Source organism: Xiphophorus maculatus, chromosome 13 (genome assembly GCF_002775205.1).
Source record: "Xiphophorus maculatus strain JP 163 A chromosome 13, X_maculatus-5.0-male, whole genome shotgun sequence".
Classification (NCBI taxonomy): Eukaryota; Metazoa; Chordata; class Actinopteri; order Cyprinodontiformes; family Poeciliidae; genus Xiphophorus; species Xiphophorus maculatus.
In genome coordinates, this window is record NC_036455.1 from 25626574 (window position 1) to 25651432 (window position 24859).

Genomic DNA, 24859 nt, shown 5'->3' on the forward strand with positions numbered 1-24859 from the left:
ACATACAGTAGATGAAGAACTTATACCCCACGCACACAAATTTACATTTTTCAAAAGATATTTTGATCTATCTTCTTCTACCTCCCATCTACATGTACATGAACAACTATTTTGTGTAAAACAGACATTTTGTAAAAGGTTTCTAAACTGACGAACCTTATTGTGCTGTATACCGTATGTGACTATGAGGATCATAATTCAGTTGTCTCTTGGTCAACACAAGTTAATTTTTGTTCAATGTGGAAAAGGTGAGGACAAAAAATGATTGAAGACACATCATATACATCTTTAGTTGAGTCCTGATAATATCTTGAGTTGATCAGGAACTTCTTGTCTCGATAAGAGAACAGATCACAACATTTCATTGTTTCTCAACACTCTACAACTGATCTGATCTGGGATCTTTTGGGCAGTGCCGGGGCTGATGGAGTGCTCCGCTTACATTAGGTGAATTGGTGAGACTTTCTGTATGTGTGAGGGTGATTGGCATTATATCCATTTTCATGTATGTATGTACTGGAGCTAAATTACCATGATTGTCTGGCTCTGCAAGCAGTATATCTCTGAACAACGGGTAGCAATGAAGAACAGAGAAACAGTTCTGTCAGAGTAGAACTCTCCTATATGTGAGTAGGAATAACCTTCTCAGGGAAAATATAGACTTTTTTTTTTCCTTTTTTAGAGCTAATTACTATCAAAAAAATCTTGGATTCATGTTTGTCTGTGGAGGGCCCTGAAAGGGCAGGTAGAGATGAGGAAAATGCATCATACTGATGGGGAATAATAAGCTTTTAGCTTAGGAAAAAATTTGTAGTAATATAGTTTAGGAACTAAAACTTCTGTGAAGTACTAGAGTAGTGGGTAAATACTGTCCATTATTATCATAACCTGTAATCTGTAAAAGATTTAGGGTTACCTTGTGTATGCATTGTGTGAATAAACTCAACTGTCATAACTGTCCCTGCATTTACCGTCAACATATATTGCCGATTCGTGTTATCCACAGCTTTTTACCTGATATTTTCTCTGTTTGATTTTCACTCACAAGGTAAACTAAGATAGTAGTTTCAATTCGTGCTTCCTTTTTCAAAACACATTTGTAATTTGCCTTGCTGCACTGCTTTACAGGCCTTGGCCTCTCCAGATCTCTACTGGCATCCTCAACGAGGCAGGAAATTGAAAAAAGGAGACAGAATCAGCAGCAAAGCTGACGGAGGATGAGCTGCCAACCATAATTACTCCAAGTGCTATTCAAATGGCACCTCTCTGTATAGACAGTTAAGAATACCCATGGTTTCTAATGTGCTCCTGCAGCTCCACCAGCTATGTTTCTGTCCAGTGGTCAAATTCAGACACATTGAGAATGATCACACACAAAGGCTGCTTAAGTAGCTGGCGATTAAAGCTACAACTTCAACACCCATGTGCTATGGCCTTCTTTATGCTCAAAGGCTACTCAGAAAATTTTAGAAAAATGTTACTATAAAAATCTGAGTTCCAGTCATTGGTCTTGTTTGTTCCACAAATTCCTATATGCCTAACATACAGTATGAATTTGTCATATTTTTAAGAACAATAACAAAAAACATGAAAAAATAACAAATAATTTAGCTGTTTTTACTTGAGTGCTTACCTAATTTCATTTTTGATTTATTCATTTAAATCAAAGCAGTTGTTTGTACAATAGAGCTGGGATTGAGCTAAAGCTCATCAAACTGAGCTTCAGCTCCGTCCTCTGGGAGAGATTCTAACATGTCCTGGGAGACGTGAGAGAATAGAGACTTCTGTATGAAAAATAAAATTTAAAAATATGTGTCAGAGTGGGCCTTGTTCCATTGTCTTTCTTACCCACCAGATCAGTTATGTAAATAAAATTTTGTTCTTAATAACTCACCTACTCAAATTAAGGTTAAATAAATAAATAAACAATGTTTATGTGGATTATCAGAACTGTCACCCCAAGGTTGTCGTTACCTGTCATGGAAGCAACCTTAATGCTTCTGGTGTAGACTAGCAATGAGGATTTTACTGGCTCTCTTCTCCTTGAAGGGCATTATAAATACAATTATTATTATTATCATTTGTATTATTATTCTTACTACTTTACTTAAAAAGGAATCACTACATCTATCAATTCTCAAAAAGGGACAATATCATCAGATTTATACAGTTAGTTTTGGGTTATGTTGTAGAAATTTAAGAAATACAGCATGTACCGTTACAGTTTTACTGAATGAAGTTTCAAGTGCATTAGAAGAATGTTCACTGGGATTTCTTGTAAAAAAAACAAAACAACAACTATATTTTAATAAAGTGGTTAGAAAATGGGTCTTGGTGATTATGCCAGGTTTGTTTGTAAACTACTGGTCCAGGTATTTGGCTTTTCTACAATTATGTAAAGTTGAAGTCATCCACTTTAAGTTTTTTTTCTTCTTTTCACTCCAGTTCATATTAAAATCACTAAACAGGATTATCTCCCCAACCTTTAACCTGTAACCAGGCATTGTTACAGCAGCATCAGGTAAAGATGGTGTCAACCAGGTTTCAGTCAAAAGTCTGTGTTAGGACTAATCAATAGGTGCTCTGATTATTTTTGTTAAGAACTCATGCATTAGACATTTAAATGACCACATCAAGTAAGCATTTTGTCCCTGGCTCTCTTTTATTTTATAAGTTTTGTCAACAGTTTTTATATTAAACATTTATCATATATTCTTCGCTTCTGCCACTCTTGCAGATATTACTTTAAATCCACATCTTATGACACATTTTCTTTCACTTTGAGAATCCAGTGGTATCTTTGCTTGATTAAATGTTTGTAATGGTTTCATAGTGTGATGATTTTTTCATAACTTAGCTTCAATATGAAGCTTTATGCTCATCGTCAGCCATTTTTGTTTGACTTCTGGTGCCAAAACAGAATGAGACTGTCCTGATCAGACGTAGAGAAAAATAGTTTCTGGTTTCAGCAAACATAATCTTGAATGGTTGTAGTGATTAGTTTTGATTGTTTTGTTTCTGTATGTTTCTTGTATGACAGGGATGCTGCCATTAGACCTTTGTGTAAGGTCATAGGACACGGTAGGAAAATTAAGGCAGTCTTGTATCATAGTTACAATGAAATGTTGAACCACTGGACGACCCAATTTTTGTTTTTTTTTAAGTTTTTTTCTTGCTTTTATATTAGTAGTATGAAACTGCTGATGAGACTATTTTATTCTCAAGAGAACCAAGAAAAAAATATTTCTACATGTGAGGTGTGAGAAAAACATCAGGTATTGATCTAAAGGTTCTGTATTAAAATGGGTCTCTGAAGATTTAGGTTTGCTGCATTTGTTGCATTGCTTCTTGAAACTCATGTTGGGTGAAGTAGTTTTCTAAGGGCATTGCAGATCAAACATCCAGGCAGCAGTACAAAGCATTGTGAGGGTTTGAAGTCTTCAAGAGCAAGTAGTTGATTTGAAATTATAAAAATATCAAAGTTGAGGTGCGAGCTGACTCATAAGAAGAAGAATCACACAGGAGAACAAGATTGGGTCTAAGCCCAAGTGAGGTGGACAGAGTTTTAGAAACAGAGAGAGATCCAGCAGAATGTTGAATTTAATGATTACTACTTTATTTTTATTGCCTTGATCCGTTAGCTTTGGCTGTGGTTTGAGATTTCCATTGTTCATGTGTATTGTTTCCACATATTCTTGTGATTGAATATGCACAATTAAATGATTTGTCATGTACTGTTTAGTCAGTGTTGCCCTGCTCCCTGTGTTTTGCTTTTGTGTTTATTCAGTCATGTTGTACAGTCAGCCAATCTCCTTTGACTCCAGCTTTCTTCTTTCAATCTGTTGCAAATAATTTATCTCACCAGTTGCATGTTCAACTCCCCCTCTCATTATTTATGCCTCTTCATTCAATCAACTTTCCCCAGTTACCGTTTGTGTTTATAATGCTTGTGTTACCTGATGGTGACCTGTGTATCCAGGTTGCTATGATACGTTTCAGAGATGCTCTGGCCAGGATTCCCCATGCATTCCTCACATTGAAGGTTTTCCAGGCAGGTCCCACTGGGAGTTGACCCCAGGAAGACCCAGAACTTTTTGAAGGGACTAAATGTCCTGTCTGAATGTGTTGGGATCCTGAAAGGCTGTCAGTACCTGTCAAAATAGGTCATACTAGATTTGTCTTCTGTTTATTGAGCTCTGAATGACCAGACTAAATCTAATCTTACTTTTCTAATCACCTTTAATCTTACAGTTTTATGTTTTTTCAGAGGGCTTTGCTTTGTAATCAGATTGACTTTGGGTTTCCAGAAAGGGCAGAACATTCTGTTTTTAGGATCCTGTGTAGTGGAACTATTTTGATAAGGGGGCAGAGACTTGAAGGGGCTGAAGTGTCTGAAGACTGAGGGCTGAAATTGGCAACCCACCAATTACAGAGTAAACTTCTACCACCATCACCTCACAATACAGATGCTTCTCTTCAGTTTATTAACAAATAAAACTCTACCACACAGTTAAATACTTTAATCAACAAACTCAAGCTAGAAACACTTGGTCAAACTGAGAGATACAAGGTGAATGAAACTAATAAACTATCAAAATCGACAAACTTAGTATATATTCCAAATAACCGTTTTATAATTTAAAAGATAAAACATTATTTTGAGGAAGTAATGTTTTAGTAATTTAACTAGAAATCAATTTAATTAGAAATCAGTCAGTTATGGAGGATTGGTTCTTAATCTATTGATCATTGATGGATCTAATATAGTTGTGTGTAAGACCCACAAGGCAGCTTATATGAACATAAAAGGTTTTCTATTGGAAACAAAGGCTTTTATGCCCAAAGCTCAGGAAATATTATTTATGAGCACCAACGAGCTGCATGAGCTCATGTGTTGAAGCACACTCAGGTGTTGAGTGATGCAAATATAAATTTGCAAATGCACCCTCACGGCATGGTGAGGGTGCATTGAGAAGGTCAAGGACTGCAGTTTGACACCCCTGCTCTGATCAGTTTGAAGACTGGACTCTGGCTCAGAGTTAGCTCTTAGGAGGGACCATGTAAACGGTTGCCAAGGGCACCACCTGCTGGAGGGGTCGCTGCTGTATGAAGAAAAAACGAATAAAAAAAAAAACACCCAACAAATTAAAAAAAAAAAGAATTTTAGTAATGATGGGCAGTCTTGGCTGGACCCTATGCTCTGTACTGAAAATAAAAATTTGGGAAACAACGGTCACACTCCGTAAGCCACTGTGTTCCTGATAATTTGAAGAACTTCTATTATTGGCAAGGGAATGTGCTGAAAACAGAACCTTCCTGCCAATGCATCACTATTAGCTGATCCCAAGTAGATGAAGATATTTCAATGTATTCACTTTAACATTTTCTCTACAAAAATAATTATAATTGTGTTTGTGAGAGAATACTAACCTTTTGAACATACTACTTAAGTTACAATTTAGCTAAAATGCTTTAGCTGACTGGTTCTGTTCTTGTTATCTGTAGTTAGGAGAAGATTCTGGTAACTTGGCTTTACAGTTTGTTTTCCAGCTAAAACAGCTGTGAAATTATGTTAGAACAATTGACAAGCTGAGTTGTTGTCTCTATAACCACTGTGATTAGGCAAAGAGAAGTGATGTAGTGATGATGTACGGTTTGTGTAAACAGCTGGCAACATGACTTACAAGCATAAGATGAGGAATCATTTCAGGGAGAACGTGTGGTCCTTGATGCGGAGTGTTGGGGGAAAGAGGAAACTGTGACACAGATGGTGAGGTGAGGAACTGCAACCACACTTCATCATGATTTCTCTCAGACATAATTTCACACCATATCAAGCTTTTATCATAGCTCGGCTTTCTCATAAGCTTTCCGAACACGGTGTTATTTATGCATCCTCGACTGAGCCATAACTATACATAAGAACCTTTCAAATAAAAAAAGGCCTTCTTAAATTAAAGACCACACAACATTTTATGAAATTTTCTCACCATCAACTTCCTCTCCCCAGGTAATAACCAGGTGATGTGGACCACAGATTAGCACATGAAACATAACAAGGTGTGAGGCAATCAGACTGATTGCTGTGAAATACCATGGTGACACTTGTGAGTAGGACTATGCAACTCGTGCACTGGCACTGCCAAAGACCTTACAACTGGGAGAAACTGAACTGCACAATGTGGTCAGAAAAGCCATTCAGATCACATACCAGTCACATTCTCTGTGATGCTTGGCAGGAACGCATTTTCAGGGATCACCAAGATTTCCTGGCCCATAATGAGGAATGGCTAATATACTGATTTAGCATGGCCTCTGTTAGACTGGTGCAGTCTGAGACCCGAATGCCACCAGACCATCTGACCATCACCATCAGGCAACCGGTTGTTGTGCCCAGACAGAGGCAGACATAGCTGGAATCGAATCGGCAACCCACTAATTACAGGATGAACTCCTACCACCATCACCCACATTATCCCTAACGAATCACAACCATGTGACGTCTTAGCAAATGACCATTACTGGATATGTTGATGATTCTGCTAGAAGTCTATGAACTATGGTTGTAATCTATCCTGCACAGATCTGTAATATGGGGAATGTGTTGATGATAGAGGGAAAATCATGAAAAACTGTTGGGTGACCAGTTTGAGCCTTGCCTGATGGTGATCAGAAGAAGTCTCACTTTTATCAGCCTCCCCAGAGCAGCTGTGGCTACAACCCAGTAGCTTACCACCATCAACATGTGAATGTGAACATGATGGGAATGACTGATTTTATTGTAAAGCATCTTTGAGTGTCCTGATAAAGAGCTTGACGTTTTTTCATTTCTATCACTACGTTCTCATCCAGCAGTGAATATTGCAAGTCAATGTCTCCATTCAATCTGCTGGGCTTTTCTGTTTATTTTCACCAACTTGAATAATGAACTGAAATCGACTGCATCATCTATCTGGCATCAACTGAAATGTATGCATGTATATGATTGCATTTTATTAACATTTCTAAAGTGTACTGAGATAACAGGTATTTTGATTTGGTGGAAAATAAACTGATTGGAATTGCTTTTATTGTCAAATTGCTAAGGTAAATGTTTTGAACCAGACAAAACAGTTGGAGAGCCAGTGCATTTCACTGGAGTCTTAAGAAAAAGAAATCAAATCTTTAGAGCTTTATATGGATTTGAAAATGGTGGAGGAATATTCTGTCTGTGTCTCCAGTCTCCCTCGCTCATTCAGGTCAACAGTAAAAGGATCCGACCCACAGATTGACTTATCTACCTGAATCCAATTTTCATGTTCAGTGACTGCAATGAGCAGCTTCGCTCTGGGATGAATTACGTCGTTTTCTATCAGATTTTGATAAACAAATGGAGAACTGCATCAAACACCTGCAAGGATAAAAAAGAAGCATTTTGCGTGAATAAATCACAGGTTTGATGCAAACATTTCACAGAGGAAAAGTTTATTTAGAAATCCAAGACGTGATGCCATGGCTGTAAAGAATTGTCAAAGTTCTTTTAAACCAAAATATTTTATCTTATCATGTAAAAATGTTTTATATTTCTAACATGATAAAAATCTTTATTCCTTTTTAAGAAGTTAAAATTGGTTATTAGGTATTTATTTAAAACTAGCAATGATGCCTTTTATTACAACCTTATTAAAAAAGATGATGTTTGGGAACTATAGTACACTGCTTTTTTAATGTTCAATTAATCATGTTTGTTCATTTCACACTCACAATAAAAAGTGTTTGTTCATAAAAAGCTTTTGTTTTATGAAATACTAACACCAATAACACTACAGCCTCTTTCTCTTCATTCACCTTAAAATTCTACTGTAAATCAACTGTTTTCCTGCATTTAGTTCATCTCTGGGAAAAACAGGAGATGCCTCTTCGATAAAAAACACTGGCCTGGTTTTAGTCAAACCAGCAGGTTTGTCTTTCTCAAGTACTTCGATCTGAAGCCCCAAGAACCTACTTGATGATTCACCTCATGTCTCTCTGCACTCCCAGGTTCATATCTCTTGCCCAGTCCTGGACTTCTTCAATGACAACATCCATTCCCCCTCCCTGCTATCATCTGCCGACCCGCTCTTCAATGCTCAGTCCCCGCCTTCTGAACCTTCATTCCTCGTTCTCAGATTCACTCACCGTACTGACAGGATCTCCTCCTCTGCATGCTGAGTCCGACTACAACAACTAGTAAGATCCCTTCACTTCTGCTTAGTTAAACTTAGGTCAGCCAGGATCTTTTTCTCAAAAACCTGATGGTTTGCTTCAACAAATAAAGCAACACTGACAGACAAGCATGATACAATAATTTTTCTTTTGTCATGATTTCAGTTCTGCCTTGATGTTGCTGCTTCTGCTGATTGCTTATTATCCGCACCTGCTCCCTATTCAAACTGCTCCTCTTCACCTTCTCAGTGAGAGATCATCTGCTGCCTCTGTCACAGCCTTCAAGCTCTGATTCATGTTCAGAGTTTCTGGTTTTTGACCTTGCTTGTCTCTGACCCCTGCTTTTGTCTCAAACTGGTGTTTGAGAAGACTTTGACGTCTTGTTGTTGAACCATTCCCTGACTCTGACCTGCTTTGTGTCTTGGATTTTTTTTTGCCTTAGACCCTCCTGTGCCTGACCCTGGACCGTTTTTGGACCACAAAACATTGGATGCTGGCTGTTATTCTCAGTTTTCAGTGAACACTTGAGAACCGCAAGCCCACCCATTCTGCTGCTCACCCAATCCTCCAGACACTGGACCCCTGGTCCTGTTAACCCCCCATCCCTGACCTACCAGTGCAACCAGAACTAGCAGGCCCACTTTGACACCATCTCATTGCATCTAACAAACCTTTTGGTAACCATCTGCTTGTCTTGGTTGCATGTTGGGTTCTGGCTCATTTCTGTTTTTTGGGGGTTTTTTCAGAACCACCCCTTACCTTTGGTCTGTTGTGGAGGACAGTACTGTGTATTAGTTATTTGCAGGAGATGAGTGCCTGTTGCTCCATATGTTTTATTTGGGGTAGTGGGGGGTTTGGAAGGGAGAATAGCACATTAGTCTGTCAAGTCGCTTCATCATTTTGAAATTAAATTAGTTCATGTCTAGCTGTCAAACTGACTCTTTTTTTTCCCCTTTGACACAGTGCATCACCACACTTTTAACATGTTGTACAATTCCCTCCCTGGATTGACAAAAGAGCCCCGTCAGTGGCTGACACTGGCAGCTTTTCTCTGTGTGATGAGGACACTTCCAGGACATTAGAAGAGCTCTGTGATTCTAACCTTAGAGAGACAGGTGATGGGCAGACCAACTTGAAGGCTGTGAAAGGCTGCTCTGTCTGAGGTAATTAATGAGTTTCCATCAAACACTGGAGCTTAGCTGTCCCCTCTGTATCCATTACATTACTGCTGCTGTCCAAAATAAACCCTGGCTAGATTTTCATTTGCAGAGCGCCTTGCAAAAGTATTCATACCCTCTGAACTTTCCCACATTTTGTCATGAAACAAACCATAATCTTTAGAACATATTAGGCTTTTCACAAATTAGCACATTATTATGAAAGGAAAGGAAAATGACAGGGTGTTCAGGTTTAACATTTGTATAATTGCACATTGTTTCTTGCTGGTGCATTGGAAACTTCTCAGTTGAAAGTTGCTTATTGAAATATAGTATTTTACCAATATAGTAAAATATAACATTAAATTAACAAATGGAAGATAGACAATCCTTGTTAATTGGATTAAAGGAAATAAAGGAAAGAAGATCCATGTCAAACTTTTAGCCTGCTAAGTATTTACCACGATGTATTTGACGCCACTTAAAACACGTATAAAGGTAACCTTGTTTCTACCTAAATACTCAAGGTAAAAACCATTTTCCTTTGTCTTAACATAAAGTTTGTTTCAGTTTTTGGTTATCAAAACTTGTGTTTCTCAGTATTTTTGTTACTTTTTTCTTTCTGGTGATTTTTGAAACTTGTCCTAAAATGTTTGATATAAAAGCATAAAGCAATCAGGTGCATTACCACTTCAAAGCTCACATCACATGGTGTACAGCTGTTTTTCTCAGTGTTGACTAGAGAAGCCATACTTAATCACTAACTCTTGCATATATTTATGAATGAAGGAAACGCTGCTACTCTTCTTCTGATTTTCTTTTTTTTTTATATAAAATCAGCTCTCTCTGCTGAGAACAATGATTCCTGGGACATTTAACCAAATATTCAGCAATCCAGGATCATGCTAGTATTTCTTCAAGTCCTGTCCTTCACACAAGCTTGTGAACTTGATGTCATCAAGGGGGTGAGCGTGCAGGAAGAGCAGTAACAGAGACAGAACAGTTGCAGGGCTCTAGTGAGGAAAGAGATTTTAATGAAATTACATTACTGAAATATGGTGTGTGTGTGTAGGGGTGTGTGGGCGTGTGTGTGTATCTGGATCCAACAGGTAGAGATTTAGGGTAAGTGTCATGATTTCAGCTCTACCTTAACTGTGCTGATTACTCATTACCCTCACCTGCACTGTGCCGCTCCCTATTTAAACAGCTGCTCGTCCCCACTCAGTGTGAGATCGTCTGTTGCCCCAGTCACAGCTTCCAAGCCTTGTTCCATATTCTAAAGAGTTGCCTGGTTTTCTGATCCTGCCTGTTTTTTGACCACAGATTTTTGTGTAGTTCTTCTGCTATAGGAAGAGTTCTGACCTCCTGTTGCTGAACCCTGCCTGTCTCTGACCCTGCCTCCAGTCTTCTGATTACTGGATTTTCATTGGCTGAGACCCTCCCGTTTCATTGCCTGACCCTGGATCGTTTCAACAACTCAACCTCTGGTTGGTGGATTTTGTCCTGTTGTCTGTTTGTCCCCTGAGCCCCCAAGGCCTCCCACTGTCCATTCACCCAGTCCTCCCCAGGCTGGATTCCTGACCCCTGTGGATGCCCCATTCCTCACCTACCAGTGTGACCACACCCTGTGGAGCCCCTTCTACACCATCAGTTTTGTAATAAAACGCAGCCAAAACCGTACACGTGTTTTGGGTTCTTGCTGATTTTGCTTTAACGTTACAGTAAGAACATATTTTGTTCCCTGGGAATGGTTATTGTCAGGCACAAACAAATTTATAGAAATGAATGAAAGTCCTGATAATATAACATCTCACTACCTAAATATTCTACAAGTCTACAGCTACAACATGAACTAGTTTTTATTAATTTGTTATATTTTATCTGAATTTAAGTTTACAAATATATAAAATTGTATTGAATAAATCTGAATATTAATAAGAAGTTTAGGTCAGTAACTCAAAACACTAAGTTAATATTTTTCACTACTTGGACTGCTGTTTTTAAGTCTTTATTAATGTAATTCATGATTTTCTGCTTACAGACAATTAATCCAATCTTGCTGTAATCAGATTGTAAAGTTACATCATACCAATAATAAATTTCTGAATACACAAATGTGAGCTTATTGAAAGTATTTTCAAAACCTACTTCCAGGTTCTTTTGAAAAAATAACTTGGAAAAGGGAAAGTTTCTTATTCAGCTACAGTAATGAAGATAGAAAGGTGAACCATGCTATTTACTGGTTATTTTTCCATCAGCTGACCATGATGCGTTCAGGTACAACTGGGACACTAAATTGTTGATATATGAAGCAATTTAAATATGTTTTAGTCTCAAATATGGGCGCAGTTCTAACACTGACTGTTTTTATGTTGTTATATAATCTCTGTCTAGGCATTGACTTTACTTACTTATCTTGCTTTATTCATTGAATAAAAATCCAACCAAACCTCAAATTAGTTCAATACTTTTAATCCCTTTTATACTAATGAATGTAAACTCCAGGGAATTGAGCTTCAGGTATTCCAATCAACTTCCAAGAGGACTAGAAATGTCATCTGCTCTAATGGACACAGCAATCAGCCAGTAAGGCAGCAGAAAATTCTGGGTACAACAAGATTGCAGATAATCTAGACCTGCATCTTTCTTTTTCAAATAGTGACTTGGCCAACAGGTCTGTCTCCCTCTCATTCTCTATGCCTTATAATCTCATCAGAGACAGAAATTGACACCATCAGCCCAGTATTGTACATATTTTCTCCAACTGTAAGGAGAGTCTGCAGTAACCTAAGCAAAATATCACTGATGTTTTTTTTTTTTTACCCAATATTTGTTTGGAGTCCATTGAATATATTTAAGCATGAATGCATATTGTTGGATTGGACTGAATAAAAAAGGTGACGGGATGTGCAGTGATGTAAAACTTTGAAATGAGTCCAACACTGAGAAAGACAGATGGAGTTAGCAAACACGAGAGTGTGACAGTCCAGCTCAGTAAAGACAGAGCTTAGCATCCTGCATTATGTCCACACAGTCAGGGCTAACTTGGAGGCTCAAGCTGCATGCTGTTCCTGTGATTAGCTCTCCATCTGGCAGGGTGGGCAGTGTGAGCAGCCAGAGCAGTGCAGCCTGCTGCATAGATCTGAGTTGGGGGATGGATTTGGCAGAGACAGTTTGGGGGCGCTTGGTCTTTAGCCCTGCCCACAATGCCCACAGGGATTAAACATCTGGCTGAAATCCTTTTCTGGAAAGTGAAATATGATGAATAAGATGTCGTGCCTTTCATGCCTTACAGATGTAACAGTATTGTGGCTTTAATGCTTGGACAGTTTTGTTCCTGTGTTTGAAATTAGGTTAAAGTGCACTTATGTATTAAGGCCGAAAATGACACTTAATAAAATCAGTGAATAAATTAGTCATTTGTACCCGAGTGATTACTGAAGTATAACAGAGTGATGTCTTTATAAAGGGCTGTAAAAAGTATTTAACATACTTTCTTTTGTTTTTGCTTTTTTTTTGTCGCATTCAAATCAGGTCAGAAAAACCAAATCTGAATATCTAAAAAAAAAAAAAAATATGCAGAACCAAACTTTTGGAGTGGCTTAATCAAAGTTCAGACTTGAGATGCTGTGGCATGACTCTCAAATATGGTTGAGTCAAACAATTATGCAAAGATTGGGCCAAAGTTCTCACCAGGAATCTGAAATTGAACTTTGTATTTTGACAGCTTTAAGTTTTGTTAAATTACTTTACCAATCAGTACAGAAAATGGCACCAGACAACATTTTCTGATTCCTTTTCTAGGCCTCTATCTCGGCTACACCCTAAAGAAGGCATTCTCTGACGTGTCATTTCCTTAACCAGGGGTATATGTGTGTGTGTGAGTGTGTGTATATGCGAGCATGCAACCAGCTAAAAGAGATAGAGGAAAACACTGAATCATTTATTCCTAACAGTAGTAGCCTACTCATTCCTGGTCTGAATAAGTGGGTTTCTACATTTCTGTGTGCTTACTTTTCATGACTTACTGTTAGTTGTCTTGGTAGTTTCTCTTTTTCCTTCCCTTTCCTGACCCTATTTTACAAGCTATGTTATGTCCTTTGGCCAAGTAGATCTCCAAGGCTTAACCTTCAGAATGAACCTCAGGGATTGAAGGAGGAACATTTAAGGAAACCATTTGCTGGTGCAATTCCCTCTGTTACAAGCTTTTCTAAATCTGTCCAAAATAAGCAGTTGACCAAAGACGCACTATCTGTGGCTGGCATACTAAGGATATGTCTCATGAATTTTATTCCATAAGACATTCCTTGTTGTGTGTGTATAAAGAAAAAGTAACATTTAGTATAATGAAATGTAGGAAGCAATCAGTGAAAACACTGATGGAATAAAACCTGACACTGGGGAAACACACTGTAGGGGAGAAGTCTTATGTGGTTTATACTCGCATTTACTCTAGTAACTACACAAATAGAGCCAAGACGGCCATGCAGATGCTACCCATTCGAGGCACTTTGTTTCACTGATCACACACACACACACACACACATGCCCCCCCCCCCCCCCCCCCCCCCCCCCCCCGGAAACTCACACACACACCAGCAACCAAATACTGCTGGTCTTAATCAAATTTTTCAAGCCAACCTTTCTTTCTTCCTTGTTTCCTTGTTTCTTTGTTTCTTCGTTTCTTTTTTTTTTTCTGTTTGTCAGGTAATTTCAGAAATAGTGAATACATTTTCAACTTGATTCACTGATTAATGCAATTATCCTGCTCTGTAATTTTGCTTCATCAAGAAGCATTTCAAGGACTTTTCTGGTTTGCTGAGAGCATAATTGGTGCAGGAGCTTGATCTGGGAATGCGACAAGGTTGAAGGCTGCCTAATGAAAAGCAAAAACTGTAAGCCACTGTGTGATCCTGAAGGACCCATCGTGACCTTTATAGACAAAGGTTAATCTGCTTTAGAAAAAAAAAAAGAATTGCTCTCAGGTACACAGTAACCTGTAGGCAGGATGTTTGATAGAAATGTTATATTTGGACACTTCTTTTTCTGGAATGAAACTGACCAAAACTGTACAAATAGATTAGTTGTTTTTTTTTTCTTTAGTACAATATTATCAGCTATACTTTAACATTCAAATATAATAAAACAAAACAAAGTAAATACTTATAAATGTATTCACTTTTTATGCTGCTAGAGTAATATGCTACATCTTAGTCAAGTTGTTAATTAAGCTTCAAAATTCAGAAAATAATGTAGAAAAAGGACACAAAACAAACAAAATGGGCAAATTAATGAAGACTCAATTTAAATTCAAACTTTACATAATCCAATTAAATGTTTAAGTTCAATAGCCAAAAGTCAAATAAAAAAACTGAACTAAAAAAGAAAAGAACTAGACAGCAACCCCACAGCTCTTGTGATTCTAAGCTTCTTTTCAGCTACCAGTGATTCCAGGAAACTGGCAGCAACATCCAGGAATCTGCAGTAACTTTTTTCAGTGGTTGCTGTGGTGCATCTAACCAACAGAAAAGCTAAGTGCATCCAGTAGAGATCCAGGCTGCCCAGTTGGTAGCTATGTTGCCTTGCAACAAGAAGTTCCTGGGTCTGAATCCTGGCCTGGGGTCTTTCTGCATGTAGTTTGCATGTTCTTTCTGTGTAAGCTGGGTTCTCTCTGAATGCTCCGGTTTCCTCCCATCAACATGACTGTCAGGTTGAATGGTCTCTATAAATTCTTGTGAGTTTGTGCGTGTATGATTGTTTGTCCAGTCTGTCTCTCTGTTGCCCTGCGGATCATTGGGAAACATTTTCAGGCAGCGCAGGCTTGAACCTTTCTAAATTTTCTCTTCTCAGCCACGCAACATATATTCTACACTCTCACTAGTGCGGTGCGCATAAAAATGTTACTACATTGTTTTGGCCGTTTTGTAATTTTAAAAAAAATTATACGCCCACAGTTGGGAAAACATGTTGGGTTATTTGGATTCTCTAAATTGAACTTGGGTGTGAGTGTGCATGTGTGCATGTGTGCCTGTTTTTTTTGTCCTGTCTGTTTCTGATCCCTTGTCCAGTGATCGTCTGTCCAGTGTCCAGTGCTGCAGCCCTGAAAAGATAAACAAGTATAGAAAATTGATGGATGTTTTAGCTTTTTTGTATCATTTATAATATTTTTAAAAGTACAATTTGGCAGAACATGGGACACCAATTGTGTACTTTGATGGCAGTTACCAACCAGAATAACAGCGTGTGGAGTACCCCAGGGGCTTGTCCTGGTCCCTTATTATACTGTATTTTCCTAATGATTTATCGTATGTATTATATAAAGCTGGCATAGTAACATTTGTATGCAGATGATTAAAAAATATACACATCACATCAGCTTTAACTTATAGGGAATTACAAACTACTACCTAAGAAAAGCTGCAGTTCTATTGCATCTAGTGGGGATCTTAACAAATAAATAAATTGAACAATTTTCAGAGTTTCAGAGATTAGCCCCACACGTGAATTACTTCACTGCCAAAGTCAGACGCAATTTTTCACAGTGCAAATGTAGCATTGCTGTTTTTTTGTAACTTATACCTCAAATAAATCTTTACATGCATGGACTTATCACAATAGTAAGGCTTTACAAGGTGTATATACATTTGTAATGCTCAAAAAGCTGGCTTTTTGAAACTGTCTAGATGAAACTAGGGCTAAAACAGTCTCCACTGGAACAGAGAAGACACAATTCCAGCACAGTAGCTGTCAGTCAAAGCTCCAGGGAAGTAGAACCAAAGGAAGGTCTCATGTGGCCTGCAATTTTCTTGAGGCCATTAAAACCAGCCCTTTTTAATTCCTTTTTCATCACTCAAGCTATTCGCGTTGTAAAGTGGTCTTTCAGTGCTCAGCTTCCTTTCCAGGGCTTGAAAGACAGGAATGTGAAAGCATTTTGTAGAACAATGCTGAACACATCTGCTAATTTCCCTGGCTAAAGGGACTAGAGGACAAGCTCATTCATCCGGGGCTCTGTGAACATTTCAGTGCAGTGTAATGTTTCTGTTCCATCACAAAACACTCAGTGTTATTCCAGAATGTATCAAGTATTTTGTAAAATACTTAAATAAAGTAGTGCTTTTCTGATACAGTATGCAAATGACTTTGTTAAATGGAACTCATTGAGTCAGATAATCCCACTGCTAAACAGAATGCCAGACCAGATGTAGCTTTTATGAAGAAAAAAAACACCAAGAGGACACAAAGTTGAAAACTTTAAGAATGCAATTAGTAAAATTTGAAAGTAGCAGGAGAATGTAGCGGAGTAAGAAAAAGCTGTTAGTATGTCCTGCAGGAGACTCAGGCTACAGCATCAGAACCCTAAAGATAGCTCAGGATAACTGAAAATACTGAGTTGACTTAAATCAGTTTAACTCACTTTTAGTAAGTTACTTGGAATTTGTAGTTGAAAAGTCTTTCCAATTCACTCCACTTGAGTTAGATAAATTTAGAAAAAGTAAGTTTATGATAATTGTGCTTTTTTCTGTGTTGGAAACTACTTTGAGTCAATAGTACTTGCTTCCAAATATAGAACCTTTACTTGATATTTTTTTTTCTGGAAATGATTTCATCTGACTCATGATAACGAGACAATCCCAGCGTTTCCCTGAACAGGAGCGCATTCACAAAGCAGAACATCAGAAGACTCCATCATTTTATCTTAAGGTAGGCTGCAGTCAACTAACTTAATGTTTTGTTTGGTTTTGTTTTGTGGGGGCCATTATTGCAATTAATTGCACTTTTTTCTGCAAAAGACCCAAGCTGGAATTTTGTATTGCGTTTCTGTTATTCCTTTAAATCTGATGCACAAGTGACACCTGCAAACAACAGTGATGGTCGAGAGTGAGAGTGAATTAATCTGTATTGTATATTTTGGAAATGGAAATGGAATATGTTTTGTATAACTTATGTTTTCAAATATTTGTATTTCAAATATTCACAGAATTAGCATTTTTTTTAAGTATTGAGCAGTGCTGTGGTGGCGCAGAGGTAAAACACAACCCATGTATGGAGGCCTTAATTGTTGACGTGACTGTCACAGGTTCGAGTCCCAGGCTGGTGGCCTTCATTGCATGTCTTCCCTCTTTCTCATTACCCACTTTAAAGTCTGTCTCTCAATTAAAGGCTTCCAGAACCAATGAAACTTTTTTAAAAGAAGTGATAAAGAGGAAGGGCGAGGACTAAATAAAGAAAATTGGTTCAAGTTGCATGAACTTAATCATTTTTGATTAGTTGTACTTCTTGATCTAAGTACTGCTAAACTTAAAAAATTAGGTTTTCTTACTCGCTAATCTTAAACTTACTGTTTTTTTAAGTAAGGTAAACTATTTCAATTTTAGAGCATGGAGCCACTCTAACTAGGACATTTTAAGCCTCATTTTAAAAGCAGACAGATTAACACTGGGAACTGGTTCCACAGGAGAGGAGTCTCCTCTGAAGGAAACTGGTTCCACAGTCAGAGCTGTGCATTGAGGTGACACTTAATATTTTTAGCAGGAACCTCTCAACCTCACCCTTCTCCACCAGAGCGGTGTCAGAGGTGTCATCCCGAGAGCCAGCTCTGTAGCGAAGGATCAGACTGCCCAGGTCCCCGTCCTCGGCCACCACCCTCACACATTGCACTTGACACCTTTGCCCCCTTCCAGAGGTAGTGAGCCCATGGGAAGGGCTCTTTGGGCTGAGCAGATACTCGCCAATGTGCCCCACCTTCAGGCCTGGTTCCAGAATGGGGCCACATTGACCCCTGTCCAGGAGAGGGAACACTGTTTCCATTGATTATACTCTTCATAAGGGGTGTTTGGGTTTCACTCTGTCTGGTTCCTCATCTAGGACCTGTCTGTCTTGGGTGACCCTATCAGGGGCATGAAACCCCTGACAGCATAGCCTAGAGGGGGCTATAAATAGAATTTTAATATTTGTTTGTTGAAAATGCAATTAAATTTGATCCAAAGGTTTGAGCAGAGATAAATTAAAATACTTGAACTGATGAGCATTTAAATTTAAGATTTAATTGGCAAGCTTATTTTGTAAAAGTGCAAAGAATAATTATAGGTTGTTGTGTTATCTTCAGGGGTGGAAGGTAGCTAGTTATATTGACTCTTATTACTGTAATTAAGTGCAATTTGCCTGTACATTGTACTTTTTAAGTAGTTTACAAAACCCGACATTTTACTTTTGGGTAAGGTATTTTACTCAGCTACAATGCAAGGTTAATTTATTTCAACCTGGCTAAAATTGAATTTAGAACTTGTTTTTGATATTGACAAACCTGGCAACTGGTCTGTCAAAAGCTATTTTGATGATCCAAATGTGTTTTTGAAGTGTTTGACATCTTTTGTTGGCCTAAAATAATCTTCCGTAAACTACAAAGTGCAACTAAAAATCTATACGCATGTCCAGACCTTTCATTATATGCTTGATGAAAAAACAAAAGACCTCTACAGTCTGCTCAGATGAGCACACAGGTAATGTAAACTGAATAAATAACTTGTTAAACTACTGAAATATGTCTTACCCTTTATTCCTTTCCCTTCCTCTCCACATAAGTGTGCCTTACTCAATTTCCAGCTTCAGTGAGAATGAAGAAAGATAAGAGGAGAAAATTGGAAGTTTGGTTTAAAATGCAGACAGCTCCGGCGTTCTGCTTGATGGCCTGTAACATCTCGCACCACACTTTGCATCACAGAATGGGAGCTTGTAATGGAAATCCCCCCACAGAGGAGGTTAATCATTGAGCCGCCCTGCACCAAAACAACAAAACCTGCCACTGCAAAATTATAGGAAATAAAATTCAACACTTTATCTGTAGCCCTTTGTCACACCTACAAATTCATGTTGCTAACTTGCCTTTAGGATTCAATTTTAGGTTAATGGCACTCTTCTGTATTACAAAAATAACCTGAGGGGATATTTATCCCATTTAGCCAATGACACTTACACTATGCCGAATGGCCAGGAAGAAAATAGGAAAAATCCAGTCTCTTATCATATGAAGGGAAAATACAACTTACATTTATCACAAAGTGGACAATAAATAAATAAAATATGTTCATGTGAAAAAACAATATTTATATTTGATACAAAAATATGTCTGCACGGACATGTATGAGCAGTGTAAGACCCAGATCAAGGCTTTTCACCTTGATTACATAGAGACCAACAATCTCTAAAACTAGTGACTAAGACTTTGTGTTCCCCATCAAATACAACAAAATGAAAATATATGGAATTACATTCATCATGCAAAAAAATTCTTCCGTCCAACAAACTGTTATGCATCTGCCTTTCATTTCAGTCAGTCGTTTCAGTATTTAATATAAGTGGCAACTCTTGGGCCATTTATATTAAACACCTGACTCAGATCCTCCATGCTGACAACACAGCATGCATATGGAGCGAGGTGAAGTCAGTTTATTATTATTGTGCTCATTCACGACAAATATTTTCTCAAGATACTTTACAGTGAATTCAGTTATTTTCAAATCAATCCAATACAATTTGATTATGTAGACAGGTTAAAATTATGTGACAAATTCTAATTCCATCCTGCCTTTGTATTTTGCATTCTGGTGAGTCTTCTTTGAGTTGTTCTTCTTTTCGGGTTTGTATTTGGGTTCCCTGTCTTCCCCTTGTGTGTGCACTTGTCAGTCATTTTTCCTCACTAGTTTACTTCAGTTACCTCAACGACCCTGTTGGTTTAAGCAGTTTCTCATACCTACACTCTATATGTTCTTCTGCATTTCCAGTCACTGTCACATCATCCTGTTCTGCTGTATTCTCATCTGCTCCAGGCTCCCGTTTCGCTAGCAAGGACCATGCCACAAAGATATGCGTTTAAAGATTTATTAATGAATGGATGAGGGATGAAGGGGAGAGAGATGAAGGAAAGGAGGGATGAAGAGATGGAGGAATGAAGGGATGGATGGATAAAGGGACTGAGGGATGAAAGGATGAGGGGATTAAGGGAGGAGAGGAGGAATGATCTTGATTTGGTCATCTGGGGAGAATGATGGAGGGCTTGGGATGTGAAGACTCTGTGTGGGGGTGTGGTCTTCGGGAAACTGTTCCTCTTATTTTTCCCCAAACCAACATAGGATCCCCAAAAGAGTCTGATTTAAAGAGAATGGGCTTGTAACAAATCACTGAGGTTGTTGCGGATGCATGAACAATACACCTGTGATAACCAGCGAACTAAAACTTGAATGGTCTGATTGGAGATAGCCTGACTGGATGCTTAAGAGGAGGCTCCTATGCGAAAGAATGGGTGGAATAAGGTTTGAGAGAGATGTCGGACTTGACTGAAATGAGAACCAGACTTAAGCGGCTGGATTACGGAATTCTGAGATGAGGCATGGACCTCGAGATGAAATGCTTGCTGAAATTCTGATATGAACATAAAGATTGGCTCATATGGGCTGAGGATGGAATTGGGATGGAAGAGATAAAATTGATGAGAGAAAGCAAACTGATCAGTTGACTTCTCTGAAGAGTAATATCTGAATATTATTACTGTGAATGATGATACCTGAAAAGCATGAGTGAATGAAGGATTGTGCTTGAAGAGATGGAACAGGGGAGTGGGTTGGATATTATTGAAGACTGTGGAATTGCAGATGGATGAGTTTCTGAATCTGAAGCAAAGAGTCTGAATTTTTGAGGAAATGATAGAACATTGAGGATATTCTGAGTTACTGGAATGTGAGCTGCTTGAACCTGGAACTGATGCTAGACTGAGACCTGGATGAGTCTGAATGAACGAGAGTAAACTTCTTACGCCATTCGTGTCCACAAAGGTTTTGCTGCCATAATGATGGAATAAGTTCAAAAAGTGCAAGAAAAATTAATTCTTGGGGTCATTTTGGCTACAACCATTTGTCTCTGAAATAGCCACCAAGCCTATAGAAAGAATTGAATGTCTTCGGATTGAATGAGAAAGTCATTGTAGAAGAAAAACATGCCCTTGCAGGAGTGATTGAGGATGAATGAGCCTTGAACAGAAGGGATGCTGGCTGCTTTTAATGAATATTGGAAATCTAGGATTTCTCTGAGGAATGATACAAATTGCATAGTTCACATAGCCAAGAAATGTAAGAAACTTATTTGAAATATCCGTCAGTGGGTAAAATTGAGAAGAGTGAAGTGGTTTGATTGATCTTTCGGGGCTACATGATGAACGAAAGTGAGGTAAACTGAAATGAAAGCTACTTTCCGAAACGTGGCGATAAACACCAGAAATCTGGGTGAATAAGGAGGACTTTGAATGCACAGGTGATGTCTGCTTTAGAGAGCCCAGGGCCTTGGCCTGTTAAGCAAATTAATTTAATGACCTTATCGAAACCTCCTTTGACTCCCTTGGCTAAAAGTGAATCAACTGTGTCAGGACCTGAAGGAGCGGACTGAAGATAAGGACAATGATAGATGGAATTTGGAATATCTATGCCCGGGAGAAAACCCCTGAATGAACCCGTCAGAGAGAAGGTTAACCTCTGTCGGGATAATGTTTAAGGCAGGAACAAGAGCATTCACCTTGATTTGAAGTGAAGATATTGTTTTAGTAAATTGGAAGTGGAACTGGGACTGTGGGGTCAGAAAATCCTTGCATAGGCAATGCCGCAGGCATGCAGCAGTTTGCAGCTGGAGACTGAACTGCCAAGATCATCCTGCCCCCTGGTACATGATGGCGTGGCCCTGTTTGTCGGTGCCCTCAGAAATTGGTGAGTTTACAAAAGGGTTGATGTCTGGGTTTTGGGTTGATATGAAGGAGAGGGGCAGTGGGAGACTGCCAATCGGAGGCTGAAGAAGTGCAAGATGAGGAACGAGGATGAAGAGGGAGAGTAATTGTACAAGTAGTTGCTGGATGAGATGAAGTACCGCAGAAACTGCTAGAAAGATGTGCGGGTGGCAAAAATGCGGCTGTACGATTCGGGTTAAGGGAAACCCAGTATGTCCCCTGATTAAATTGTTGAAAATTGCTTGTTGTCTGGGCTGTGAAAAGAATGTGATATTGGTGGAAGTCTGGTCCTCTACATCGGAGAATCATGTCAAGAATAATGGCAAGATAGTCATCGAATTTAGACCTGGGACCTGGATACTTGATTATATGGAATTCCTTCAAGGTTTGCATCAAGATGTGTGCATCTTCTACAATTCTATTGTTGAGAGCATCATCTCTTCTGCCGTCATCTGCTGACGCAGCAGCGTTAGAGCCAAGGACCTAGAAGGTTTGACGGCCTGATAAAGAAGACTCGTTCTGTTCTGTAGAAGACTAAAATAAGTCGGACAGCTGCGGCTGAGCCGGAATGTTGCTGCTAGTGTTTGGCTAAAACCTGGAAGATAAAGCACATCACTACAGATCTAAAATCCCTACACTGGCTCCCTGAAGCTCAGAGAATAGACTAAGAATACTGCTTATAGTTTATGAATCATTGAATGGCTTAGAGCCAGAATACGTAAATATCTCCTTTTGTTGCATCAACCTTCCTAACTTCTCGGGTCTTCTGATTCTGTGATGTTATGTTGTGTTATTGCATGAATAGGACAGAGAGAGGAGCTCTGATTATATATGTTAAAAAATGCTGTATGTAGAGAGAAGAAGTAGGGAATGAAAGAGAAATTGTTAGTACGTTTGTAAATAAAGTGAAACCTAATGTAAATCACTACTGTTCAAACTGGTATCAGTGTTCTATAAGACAAGTGAAGATTTACTACTGTCCTGCTAAGGTACAGTACAGTAAACTAACATATTTAAATGTTCATACTTTGTGAAGCTTGGGAGAATGTTGATGAAATGAAGGTACAGAAAAGAGCTTTGAAGCTCAGAGGATGAAGCCAGAGAGTGTAATACAACCTGGCTCCCACTAGGGGAGCTATTGGTGCGAGTGGAGGCGGACATTACGTTGTCAGAGATGCTGGAGGACTAAGCGGACACTGAGAAAGAAGCAGAAGCCTGGGATGTTTGGACTTCGGTGGTGGTGCTATTGACTGTTGAGTTTCTGAGCAAGAACGCTGAAATGTGGATATGTTGGTGTTGCTTGGCTGTGAGACTCTGGAAGTCTGCGGTCCGGGAGGATGGAGGTCTACGAGTCGGCATCAGAACTGACGTCAGTGGAGATTTTGGAGGAGGAAACAGACCAAAAGTCCAGGGTGTTCGGATGAGGGCGATGCTGCTGTTTGATGAGGTACGTAATATGAAAGGAGTCGGAAGAAACTTAAGTTGTTGTCTGGGTGGCTGAAAGGAATTCCTTTCTCCTGTAGAGAGCATTGGAGGCGAGGAACTTGAGACCTTGACGAGTTGAGACGCCTGCGGTGGAGCGCTAAAATGTGTAAGTGTTGGTGTTGTTTGGTTGAGTGACTCCGGAAAGCAGCAGTGGCCCGGAAGAACGAGCTTGATGTCTGACGCCTCCTAGCGGTCTACTGTTAAAGGACTGGAATGTTGTTGGAGGTGAAGGATGAACCTCGAACGGATGTTGAAATGACACTAATGAGGTGCGACACGGAGCTCGAGTATCGAAGATGAAGGAGCACACAGGCCTTTGTGACTTGGAGCTTGTCTAATTACTGGGAAAGGAGAATGTTCAGCAGCAGATGGAGTATTGAAGATCATCGTCTGAATCAGAAAGGTAGAGCGGAATAGCCACGACGCATTCAGTGGTGAGTTGAATTTGTAGGCTTGTAATCATAGCAAAAGTCATAGGTCTGATGTTTGACTAAATGCAACAGACTGAGATGAGTGGGTGAGCAGAGTATAAATAGGCTGCCTGGAAAATAAGAGGTGTGGTTTGGGCGTGGCCCAGCTCCCAAACTTAAGTTAATACATTGACTCCATTTTAACCCACCTGCTTCCTTTATAGTTTTGGATATTAAAACTTGTACAACATGGCAGACAAGAAATTGTGCAGAGTGATTTTTTTTACAATCAGTGTGTGCTGTCCTCGTCCTGAGTTTTCGATTTTTCAGCAGCTAGACAGCCAACAAGAATAACCAAATTTCTTGTTTATTAGTTTATTGAAGAGTGGCCTCTGACCACTGCCATCACTTTGGCCATTGTAAACTGTAACATACAAGGCTTAGTATTAGCAAACAAACATTGCAAATTAGCCATTCTTACTTCGAGCTAAAATAAAAAAGCATTTTCATAAATGACTTCAGCATACAATTATTTACACCACAGTTACATAAAGCAAAAAGACAATTATTGTTTTCACAATTAACCAATACTTACGAACAAATCTTGTCTGAAACACAATGTATGAAGATAATAATCAGATTAATTCCATAAACTGTTCGGTGTTGCATTCCACCATCTTGGATCTATTTTCTCTTTTAACGTCACAAAAACAACATAACAAAATATCCACCAGGGGGCGTTCTAGTGCGGTTTTCAACCTTGCTGGTCCAGCTTAGCTTACAAAAGGCAGCACACGGTGCAATTTTGTGAAAAATATAACCATTAAACTATTAAACATAACATATCATTATAAGAC